We start from the raw sequence: 12,526 nt of genomic DNA, 5'->3' as shown, positions 1-12,526 counted from the left end.
AATGGATTGCACAAGAGTATAATCAGGAAGTGGGGATCAAATTTGGGGCCATCTTACAGGCTGCTTACTCCAGCAATCACACACCACTTCCCTTAGGGAGGGCTGATCCCTGATGAGCAGAGTTTAGGCCTCCAGGATTTAAGGCAGGAGAATCAGACTTTCGAGACTCTAACGCAATGCATAGGAGAGTGAGATATTTGGGGTGTGGGTGGGTAGGTGGTGGCTGTAAAATTTTCTTCCAACTAGGCCAAAGGTTCTCTAACTTAGGAGATATTTTAGAATTATCTGGAAGTCAAAATAAAATGCCAAAGCTTGGGCCCCAAACCTATAGATTCTTATTTAGTTGGACTGACTGAGGTAGAATCCATGCATATGCATTTTTTTTATAGAATTCCCAAAGTAATTCTGATTTGCAGAAATTTTGAGAAACTTTGATCTAAAGAGTTTCTTGATAACTAGAAGAAGGGATTTGGAGATACCATGGAACTTCTTGAAGTCTGGATCTTCCAAATGATGATAATGATGATGATGACAATAGTAAGAATGGTTGTTTATGTGAGTACTTAATACTTGGTAGGGACTGTCTCCTGGGCCTCAGTTTCCTCATCTACAAAATGATTAAAAAAAACCCATCAATCCAACAGGGAGATGGTAAACCTAAATGATTTTAGTAGGTAACATGTCTAGGGCAATGCCTAGCATTTGGTAAATGCTCGATTTACACCAGTCCCTTCCTGACCTGGCTATCCCAGTGCTCCTTTTGGGGAGCTGAGATACCACGAAGCAGGAGACCATACCCATCCCGCCACCTTTGCACACTGGAGCTTCTGAACAAGGGTGAGTGAACTCAGAGGCTCCTACAAAGGACATGGTGTAGTGACCACAGCTCTGATAGGCTGCCCAGGAGGCCATCGTGCAGGCCCTGGCTGGGGTGAGGCCAGCTGTACGGTATACCTGGTTCTTCCATTAAAAGACCTGGACCAGCAGCCTGAGCCAAGAGCAGTGGCCAAGCTCTTTTTACCTCCAGGTGACAGAGCTAGATCTATTCCTCTTTTTAGAGGAGCAGTCTATGCTGGACACGGCTGTACCTCTGAGGCCCCAGTCCACTTCTTGTTACTGATGAGTGAACTTTGTGGACAGTTATTCCCAGCCTTCCCAGACCTCTTAAGCTTCTCCAGAGCTACCTGGTAGTCTGGCCCGGGGTCATTTTGCATCTATTGAGGGCTCTGCTACATGCTGTTTTTATTGTAGGACAGAAATTGACAAAATAGTTACCATCAGAAATATTGCCAATTTTGTGGCAATGGAATAACGAGAGTAGGGGCAAATGATGGTACATTGATTTTTCACAGCTTCCGCCTTGAAGTAACACACATAATCTGCTTACATTTCATTGGCCAGAGCAAGTCACATGGCTATCTCTAATACCAAGGATGCAGAGAAGTGCAGTCCTGCCACATTCCCAGAAAGATTCATTGTGAGAGCCTCTTAGCTCAGTGGCTATGAGACTAGTTGTGGTCTGGTGTAGATTTTGGTCTAAGTGCCTCTCTGTATTCTGGGGTCTGCTCTGTACTGAGATGCCTTCTTGCTTTGAAGCCCGTGGAGTGGGAAGTCTTTGGTAATCTGGGGAGGTCCTGTGATGTTATATTTCCCTGTCCCCATCAGTGGCTTCTCAGCGGGAAGAAAAAGCCCTTTGAGATCAGCAATGTTGTGTTGGTGGCTGCATTCCTGTGTTCTCTGACCATTGGAATTTGGGATGTCAAGCAACACCCCTTTTTTGATGGAAAAGTCTTTACTTGAAATTTAAACTAAAAAGAGATCCTTATGTCTTTAACATTCTGTGTGGGCCAATAGATACGCCCCTGGCAACGGTAGCTCAGAACTTGGTCACTCCTGTGCTCAACATACACTTGCAAATGCATTCTCTCATTATAATTCCACAGGAATGTTCTGTTAATAATTTCATCATTAGTAATTAGTATGTTTATTAGCAATAGATACTAATAATATTATTCTACTAATAATCCTGTGAAATAGGTAACATTCTCATCCCCATTTTACAGATGAGGAGACTGAGGCTCAAGTAGCCTCTGCCTTGCTCAATGTCCCACAAGTAGCAAGTGGCCTGCATTTAAATACAGTCCTCAGATTCCAAGCCCATTGCCCATTTCACTCCCCAGCTCTCCTTCACAGTGCTATTTGCCTTTTTCCCTCTTTTTTTGGTGATAGAAGATCCTGACTATCATAGTTTCAGAGCTAGAGAGTATTTGAGAGGTGATCTGGCCCAACTCCCTTATTTTATGGGGGAGGAAGCTCAGGGATCACAGGTGGCTGCCAGGTGGCTGACACTAAGCTATCTGTGTCACTTCTTTGCTTTTTCTACTATATCCTAACCGTGATGATAGGCTTTTTGCTTCATTTCTGCCCATTCCCTACCCACTTTCTATAACATCTCATTCTCTTTTGTAACGCTACCTCCCAGAAGCCTCCCCTGATCATCTTTCCTCCCCCAGTTTAGGTTTGGTGCCTACTCAATGCAATGCAGTGGCCAGATAGCCTTCCAGATTATAGCAGATACCCATTGAGTTGTAAACCCATCAGTTTACTGATAGAGAACAATGAACAGCCCCCTCCACCCATTCTATTGGGAACAGAGATTGTGTTTGTTTTGCTTGCCACTCTATACTTGGGGCTGGCACTTAGCTAGTGCTCAGGAAACATTCATAGATAGAAGGGGAGAAGAAAAGAAGGAGGGTGGGAAGTAAAGAAGGAAGGAAGGAAAGAAAGAAAGGAAGGAAGGAGGGAAGGAAGGAAGGACAGTTGCCCAGGTGTGGCTTTCGGGCCACTGTGCAGCATGGGACCTCTCTTGCAGCGAGCATGTGGGGTGCCTCCTGAGGGGCTCTTCCTGTCGGAGTCTCCCAAGGGTCAGGGAGCAGGAAAGCCTTTCTGCTGCCTTTGTGGGGCCTGCCCCCTGCCTCTGAGCTGTTCTTATTCTTACCAGCAGTCCTTAGAAAGGGAACTGAGCTGAGCAAGGGGGAGAGCAAGAGAGACTGAGGGGGAGAGAGTAGAGGAAGGTGCAGGGCTCCAAGACAGAAGAGCACTTAAAAAATGTCACTTAGAATCCCTGAAAGAATAAGCTGTAAAAACAACCACACACTCTCTGCTGGGTGACGCAAGTCAAAGAGAAATGCGATGCAATTAGTCACTGGTTCTGAGTAGGAGGCGGGGAGGGGGCAGGGAGGCAGAGCCGGAGAATGGTGAAGGGCTGGGGGGCGGTGGCAGCCTCCCTCACACGCTCTGCATCATCTGCTCTGAGACAGCCTCCGTTGCCCTGGGGAGATGTTATTTCTTTCCTTCCATCCCACTGTGCCGGCCAGAGCCCCTCCTCCCTTCTCCTCTTTCTCTCCCACGAGGTGGCATCTTCCCCCTCTGCCAGCACAGTCTTAGGTCTAGAGCGGGGGATCCCATAGTCTCTGAGAGAGGGAGGGGGCTGGGAGACCAGGGGTCATGGGAGTGCAAAAAGGGGAAATCTTAGGCCTTGAGCCCACCATGTGGACCTCAGGTCACCACTTTCCTGCCCACTTTGGTTCAGAGTGAAATGTTTCTCTTGTGCAGGACTTCAGAGGGGTAATTCACTCACCCCACTACCTACCAAACATTTATTAAGCACTCACTATATGCCAGACCCTGTCCTCACAGAGCGCACAGTTTAAGTCGAAGAGATGGACAAGGCATTAGGCAAGTAAGATGCTGAGTGACCGGAAATGCGCTGGTGGTTTCCCGTTTAATCCATCCAAGGAGGCTGCTCCACGTGGGTCTGAGGGAAGGATCCAAATGATCATCTCTCACCAGGCCCCCCTTGTTTTCCTGGGTATGGTGGCAGTCAGTGGGGTGCCTGGGAAATCTGGGTATTACACGAGCCTCATACTGCAAGGACTTTTGGACTTTTGGGTTCCCTGGCAAGAGAGGTAGATTCAGGAAAGAAGGGTTGTGCAGGTACTGTTTGGGGCTGGAGTCAGCCTGTCTCTTAAGCACTGCTGTTCACAGCGTGGACCTCCAGACCAGCAGCATCCGCACCCCCAGGGAGTTTATTAGAAATGCAAATTCATGGGCCCCACCCAAATCTGCTGAATCAAGCTCTTGGGGTGTGGGGACCAGGAATCTGCATTTTGACAGGAATCCAGGTGATTTCATTGTGCATGGAAATTTAAGATCCTCTGTCTAAAGGACTAGCTGAAGTGGATTCAAATCCCAACCCATCTCTATTTGGGAAGATGAGGCCAATATAGCTCCCTCCCTTGGTTTTTGTAAATTTCAAAGGCTTTCTTAGTCAGCAATGGCTCTGATTTGGGGGAAGGGTGATAATTCTTGTTGTCTATTTAGTGCCTCGGACCTTTGTCTTCACCTTGGTTACAGCCCTGATAAGGGACACAAGCTTTTCTTGTTCACACCTCCCAAATACAGTTCACAGGAGGCAGTTATGCATCGTAGATTTTCCCTTGTGGTCTGAAGGCACCTGGAGGAGAGGAGCATCACAGAACTGCAGTCAGATAAAGTGGAGTATTTCCCCTCCCTGTCCCTCAGCCATTTCTTACAACTCCACCCCCAGTGATGTTCCTAGGCCTTCTTGCTCCTTCCTCCTTTTCCTCTTCTCTACATCTAAGTTTCTATGCATTTAATTTGAGAAAATCTTGGTGAGAGGCAGGAACCTACCTTCTGCCCTGGGAGTCAAATGGTGCCAACCACTTCCTCTCCTGGAATCCATCTCTCTCTCTCTCTGTCTGTCTCTCTCTCTCTCTCTTTCACACACACACACACACTCCTCCTAGTCTGGACCCCTTGGAGGATGCTGTCTGGACCTGTGAATGTGGAGGGAGTGGTGCAACGATATAGGAACAGCAGAGATGAATCACTGGGGCAGAGACAGCTGAGGAGAGTCCAGTAGCATCACCCATCGGGTGTTAGTGTCAGGGTGATGGAAGGTTCCATCAGCAGGCTCCTAATCAGCCTTTTTCCTCTGTATGAACTTGGGGGAGCTCATGGCTGCCAGGCCTCTACTGATTTCTGCCAAGTTGTCTAGGGTTCCCATTAGTTCTGATCTCTTTCCAATATACTCCTTTCCTGTATAAGATATCCTAACTAGAGTTGGCTTTTGTTGTCTGCATCAAAGGATCTGATGGGTACAGCTCCCATCAATAGAATTTCAGGGACATTTACACTGACCACTGCCACCCTCAAATTCCTCCCAAGGAATTTCCAGAGTCCTTTGGGGCTGTGGTCCAGGACACTGCTTGCCCTCCTTCTTCTCCTTCCTGCATCCCTGAAGGCTCTCCTGAATGCCAGAAATGTCTAGTGTCTGTCCCTGCACAGGACGTACACACTTTACCTGTCCTCTTTGGAACCCTCTTTCAGCATCATGTAGTGGCAGAAGCCTCCAGCTTGCAGACTCTGAGGACAGGCTTTGGTTTCCATAGCCTTGGCCTGGAATCCCAGCTCTGCCACCTACTAACTCATCATGGATGAGCTTATTACCCTCCCTGGGCCTCAGTTTCCTCATCTGCACAGTGAGGATAATAAGAGCACCTCCTCATAGGGCTGCAGATAGAATGAAATGAGAGTTACCCTCTGATGCTTTCAACGAATAACTAGAGGCTGTTATTATAACTGGCTTTATTATTCTGCTCACACTGGAATGCTGGCTTTCTTCCCCTGCTTTGCTGCTACAAGTCTAATTTAGGGTCCTCCATGAACCCAGTTTTTTTCAGTCTCAGAGGCATGGGAGGAGAGGTCTGAGGTGGAGTTCCTTGAATGCTTTGGCTTTGCAGTAAGAAAAGAGCCTTGGAAGAAGGAAGCAAGGGGTTCAGGGATTGGACGAAAGTTTTTAAGTTCCCAAGAGCCTCAGATCTGCTGCTGTCAGCAGTGGGTTAGTCATGCCTATGGCACAAAAGATGCTTTGTGTAATGGGCACCACTGGCCTCCTCAACCCTCTCAGTTTCCCCAGGCCCATCCCGGCACACCACTCAGGCCCCTCTGGCATTGTGGTCTGGGGCCTGGGCAGGGGGAGTCTCTGTGCTCCAGTCAGGCCACAGTTTCTGACTCTCTTGCTTTATAGATGTGGAGACTCAGGCCCAGAAAAGGAAAGAGCCTCAGGCCTGTGGAGTTCAGATGGAGTCTAGTCTCCTGAATGGAAAGAGGACCATCTCTGCTCTCTGCTCCCCACACTGCCTCCCAGAGCGTCCTTGAGGCCTGAGCTCACGTGTATGATCTTTTTCCCCTTCTCCTCCACCTCCTTCTTTTCTTTTTCTCCTTCCTCCTCCTTTCCTGTTCTTCCCCACCTCATACCCCCTCCCAGGGCTGTCCCCTGGTTTATCTCACTATGAGACTCTAGGTGAGCTGCCGCATTGAAGGCAGATATGTTCCTTGGAACAGCTTTAGCTGACTGCTAGCTTGGGGGTGTAATAACTTATTTATCACAGGTCTCCTTTATGAATAGATTTCTTTCCTGAGCTTGCAATCCTGGGTCAGATGCTTTTGAGAGGCCATGGAACAGACAAATCCACAACCAAAAAATAAAGCCCAGCCCAAAGTAAGAGCTTGACAATAACAGGAGAGCAAGGATAGGGAAAAAAGGAATACTTTTTTGAGTGGCTATGAGGTATGAGACGAGTTCACCTGCAACCTCTCACTGAATTTTTACAGCTTCCTACACTCAATTTCCCCACTTTACAGGGACAAAACAGGTCCAGAGAGGCCATGGAAGCCAGAGAGTGGGCAGAACCAGAGCCAGGAATCAGAACCAGATCTATCTGTCCCCAAGGTTCATAAGGACCTTGATTACAGCTTATTCAAGTTTCTGGAGAAGAATCTGACATATTTGGGGAAAACTCATTATAAGAAGAAAGAGTTTCTCCTTTTGTTCTTTCCTCTCCTCCCACAGAAACCTATTCCTTTTGAAACTAATGTCCATTTTTCATTTCTTCTTTCTCCTTCTCTCCCCTTGCTTTGTTTTTTTATTCTTATGTCTGTCTAAGGTCATCAAATATCCTGAGCTGAGCCCCCCGTTGAATCCAGTGGCCCAGATGGGCATTTCTCTGGGTGGAGGCTGGTGACAGCTGTGGGTAGGCGGCAGAGGCTGGCTGGTTGGTGTGGTCAGGATGAGGACAGGATGGGGACACAGCAGAGGATGTGTCCTAACTGCTCCTTGCTGCGGGACTGGCATCCTGGAGAGAGGGGTACCTCTCACTGGTTGCCTGGTGCCTCTGACACTCTCTTCGCCTAGGGACCGCTGGCCAGATGGAGACTCACGGATGGAGGGATGCCCACCAGGCAGCATGACAGACGTCAGGACACCTTGTGCTGTTCTTGGGATGAAATTACCCTGGTCCAGTTGGTGGGCAGGTGGGATGGGAGATCTGCAGCTGATTTGGCACCCTGAGAATTCACCAATGAAAAAAAGATACTGCTCTATAGTGTGGGCATAAAGAATATTAACTAGATTGTTGATTTGTTTTCTCAACAAGTAATTGAGGACCTACTCCGTAGTAGATCCTTTCTTAGGTATTAGAGGCTGAACAAACATGGGAGATAAATCCAAAATCTCAAGAAATTTCACTTGCAGTGGAAGAGAGAGACGATAAACGAGCCCTGTCTTCTGAGTGGGAAGCAGGTGGTGCTGCTGCTCAGATCTAAGACCTTAATTTCACTTCTCACTGCCTCTTTAACCTGTTTCCTACCTGAGTGTTAATTTTCACCAATTGTAGATTGCTGCTGGCATCAAAGATGCCTGATGTGGATGATCAAAGATGTGGGATTTAAGCAAAACAGACAGCTTCTCTCTTGTACTTCAAAAGTCGATAGCACTGTTCCCTTTGGGCAAACACCCATGCAGCTCTGTGTCTTCAAGGAACATGCATAACACCATGTCCTGGGTGGATGGAATGATCTGTGGACAATTTTTAAGGAATAACTTCTAGGTCAAGGTGTTTCATGGCAGGTCTTTTTTCCTTTTCCTTTTTTCTTTCTTTTTTAAAATTGAGAATCATCTACCATTCACAGAGCACTGTGATGTGTGTAAGACTATCCAGGGGTTACTGGGAGTCGTGAGAGCCCTTGGTCCTCTTACTCAGAGAGTTTGTATTCTTCCTGTTGATACCCTGTTTCCTTCCACCACCACCTGTATGGCTAAGAGCAGATTAGGGCCAGAACTTATTTTAAACTCTGGTTCTTTCATTTCACAGCTTGGGTGAGTTACTTAATCTTTCTGAGCTTCAGTGACCCCTTGGGAAAGAGGGTAGTAGAGTGGAAAGAGCAGTCTTTGAAGCTTGAATCCTGGTTCTGCCACTTACTTGCGGTATAATCTTACGTAAGTAACTTACCTATGGGAACTTTGTTTCTGTATCTGAAAAATGGAAATGGAAATACTTACTTCAGAGGGCTGTTTTAAAGATTAGATGAAAAAAAAACACACTTTAAGCACAAAGTCTGTATATATTAGTTGGTCAAAAATGTAATTTTCTCTTAACTTTTCTTTTTGAATGAAATAAAACCTTCTGCGATAACTCCATCCTCATCTCATAAATGTCACTGCCATCTACCCAAATGTTCAGACCCCAAATCTAGACGTCATCCCTGATTCATTTTTTATATCATCCCCCTCCCTGCCCTTTCTTGAGAACACAATTCAATAGCCAGGTCCTTGGCTTGACTTCTGAATGTGTCTTGAATCTGTCTTCTCCCACCATTGCTACTTCTGTGGTGTTAGTCATAGCCACAGTCATCTCTCCCTAAGCAATTTTAAAACGTGGTCCCCAAATTCTTTGATGCTTCTCTCATTGGGAGGTAGGGGAAGCTGCATGGACCTTGGGAGCTAGAAAGCAGATGAATGAATGGTAACTTGGAGCTAACACGTGAAAGAAGAATTCTAAGCCAGCAGAATCATAAACCAGAAGAATCCTAAAAACCAACCACGTTTACGCTGCAGAATGTAGAGGCTCAGGGATTGGTTGCACCAGAAGCTTTTGGAGCTGGAGGTAGGGGTAGGGGAATAGAGAGGACTAGTGGAAAGCTGTTTTAAAAGCAGTTAGGAATGGGAGTTGTTGCTTAATGGGTACAGAGTTTCTGTCTGGGGTGATGAAAAATATTGGATGTAAGTAAAGGTGATCATTTCAACAACATTGTGAATGTACTTAATACCACTAAATTGTACACTCAAAATGGTCAAAAATGGGAACATTTGCTATATATATTTTACCACAATAAAAGGAAGAGGCAGTCAACCCCTTACATCCCCTCCCCCATTCCCTGCTACTGGGTAGGGACTCATTGCATACAGGCCAAAATACACGTGTTTTATTTTTTGGAGAAGTAGAAGAGAGGGTCCATGGACAAGGGGATAACGCATTGTTGAAGTCGGGGTACCAAACCGAAAATAGAGGGACAGAAATGACTAAATGCAAACTGAACACTGAGACTCCTTGCTCCTCCCTACTCCTTGCCTTGCCTGCCTTGAATCCCAGAGCACAAGCCTTTAATTTCCTAGCAGGAGACGGGAAGGAATCTGAGTAGATCAAGAAGAAAGGCTTGAAGAGACTGACGTTGAGGTTCCCTAGCAAATGGCCCAGCCTGCAGTGTAGTTCACAATCAACAGGTCCCACCAAGAGGCTCAGAGCTTCCAATCAGTGTTTAGGCCTCTGGTCTTAAATATGATTAACAGAAATCTGGGGAAAGAATCTAATATGAAAGACTGAAACCCAAACAATTATAGGCAGGCAGAGAAAGGCAACAGAGAGGAAGAAGAGATTTTGAAGGGAGAAGAAAATGTCAATATCAAAGGCTATCATGAATATCTTTCGAGACATAAGAGATGACATGGCATCTATGAAATAAGAACATAATGCTCTCCAAAGAAGAATTTCAGAGAAAGAAATTTACTGTTAGAAATGAAAATCATGGTAGCAGAAATGAAAAACTGAATAGAAGGGTTATAAGATAAAGCTGAGAAAATTTCTTAGCATAACAATAGACATAAAATGCAAAGTAGAAGATAAAAATATATAAATATATGTCATCACTCTCTCTCTCTCTCTAGGATGTTCACCATCTGAATTATAAGAGTCAGAAGGATGCGGGAGAGCATAGCTCAAGCGGTAGAGTGCATTCTTAGCTTGCTTAGCATGTTTAAGTCCTGGGTTCAATCCTCAGTACCTCATTATAAAAAGAATTAAATAAATAAACCTAATTACCCCACACACACCAAGAAGAACTAAGAGTCAGAAGAATAAAACAAAGAAAATGGACAAGAGAAAAAAACATAGTGAAATAATTTTAAAAAATTCCCATTACTTTTAACATGAAAATAAATCAACACTAAATGTTCTTAATTGTAAAATTTTAGAGTACTATTGTATTAGTTTTTTTATTGCTGTATAAAGAAATTATATTAGTTTTTTTATTGCTGTGTACCATAAACACAAATTAGCTCAAATGAACATACATTTTTTATGTAACAGTTTCCATGTGTCAGTGGTCTGGACAGAGAGTTTATTTGGTTCCTCTGCTCAAGGTCTCACAAGGTTTCAGTCAAGACTGTGTTCCCACATGGAGCTTGGGCTCCTCTTCCAAGCTCATGTGGTTTTTGGTAGGATTCAGTTCCTTGTGGTTGTAGGACTGAAGTCCCTACTTTTCTGTTGGCTGTCAGCTCCTAGAGATTTCTCAGTTTCTTGCCACAATGCTTTTTTTTGTAGGCCCTCTCACAACATGGCAGTGTACTTCTTCGAAGGCTAGAGGAAAACCTCACTCCAGTCTAAGATAGAGTCATGTATAATGTAGCTTCACATGAGTGACTATCCCATCGCCTTTGCTGTAGAATGTAACCTAATCAAGGAAGTGACTATTCCTTTACCTTTGCCGGGTTCTGTTGGCTAGAAGCAAATCACAGGTTCTGTCCACACTCAGATTATGCAAGGGTGTAACTCATTGGGAATCATTTTAGAATTCTACCTACCACAACTGTGGACCAGAAGAAGCTCTAATAAGCTTCCAGAGAGAAATAAATATGTTCATTCAAATAATCAGAAAGTATAATAATTCAGCTTTCTCAACAGCAGTGTTGAAAGCTATGGAGTAGTGCTATCAAAATTCTGAAGTGAAAGGATTTCCTACCTATAATTCTATACCTAGCCAAGCTATCCACTGAATGTGAAAGGAGAATGTAGACATTGTTGGAAATAAAAAGTCTTGATATTTACCTCCAACACACTCTTTCTTGGGAAGCTACTGGAGATTATGCTCTATGAATCAAAGGAGTAACTAACGTAACGAACAAAATGGAAGACAACTGATCCAAAGGACAGGAAATAAGGAGAATCTCCAGCATAATGGTGAAGGGGCATCCTCCAAAGAGCACTATGACTAGATGAGAGCAGGTCAGAAGACTTGGGAAGGGGGATTTCATCAAGATGAAATTGATAGAAATTTCAGATATATGAGATAAATGAATGTGATAGAAAAAGAGTCCGAGAGCTAGCAGGGAGTTTTTAGTTGAATTAGTGATAAGAACATAAAAAATTAATCAAACAGAATAACAAATAATTTTTAACTCCAGGGATATAAAAATTACTTGGGAAAGGAAATGGAACTACATAGCTCAGCTCTGAATAACTGCAGATTCATTACAATGTAAATACTGAACATTAATGTAACCAGAGTGATGATATAATTATATAGTTCTAAAAGGATAGCATTATGGGTTGAATTGAATCCCCCTGCAAAATGTTGAAGTCCTAACCCCCAGTACTTGTGAACGTGACCTTATTTGGAAATTAAGTCTTTGCGGGTGATCAAGTTAAGGTGAGGTCATTAGGGTGGGCTCTACTCTAATATGACTGGTGTCCTTATCAAAGGGGGGAATCTAGACAAAGAAACAGAGTCACGGTGAGAACACCCTGTGAAGACTGGAGTTATGCTGCCACAAGCCAAGGAATGCCAAAGATTGCTGAAAATCCATCAGAAACAAGGAGAGAAGCATGGAGCAGTCTCTTCCTCACAACCCTCAGAAAGAAGTAACCATGCCAACACTTTGATTTTGGGTTTCTAGTCTCCAGGACTGTGAGATAATGAATTCTTATTGTTTAAGACATCCAGTTTGTGATACTTAGTTACAACAGCCCTAGTAAACTTATACAGATGGAAAATATGTGTGTATCAGTGGGGGGCAGACAAAGGGAGTGGAAAGAGCTAGCACTTTATCTTCTGCCAGGAGAAGTTAACAGGTCGTTCCTACAAAAATGCATCAAGAAATAGTAGTAAAAGCATGGTATTTAGAGGTAGCAAGGTAAATACCAAAAGAATCATCTAAAAGAATTAAAATTTGTTGCCTATGAGGATGAGTTAAGGAAGTAGGGAGGGGGCAGGCTGGAACTTGGTGTTTATCTCTGAACCAGATGATGCTTTACCTTAAGTGTGTAGAATGATAAAAATTAAAATGAAAAAGTCCAATATATCAGCAATTATTAACTAAAAACATAAC

The sequence above is a fragment of the Camelus dromedarius genome, chromosome 29 (assembly GCF_036321535.1).
Source record: "Camelus dromedarius isolate mCamDro1 chromosome 29, mCamDro1.pat, whole genome shotgun sequence".
Taxonomy (NCBI): Eukaryota; Metazoa; Chordata; class Mammalia; order Artiodactyla; family Camelidae; genus Camelus; species Camelus dromedarius.
Note: the sequence above shows the minus strand (reverse complement) of the source record.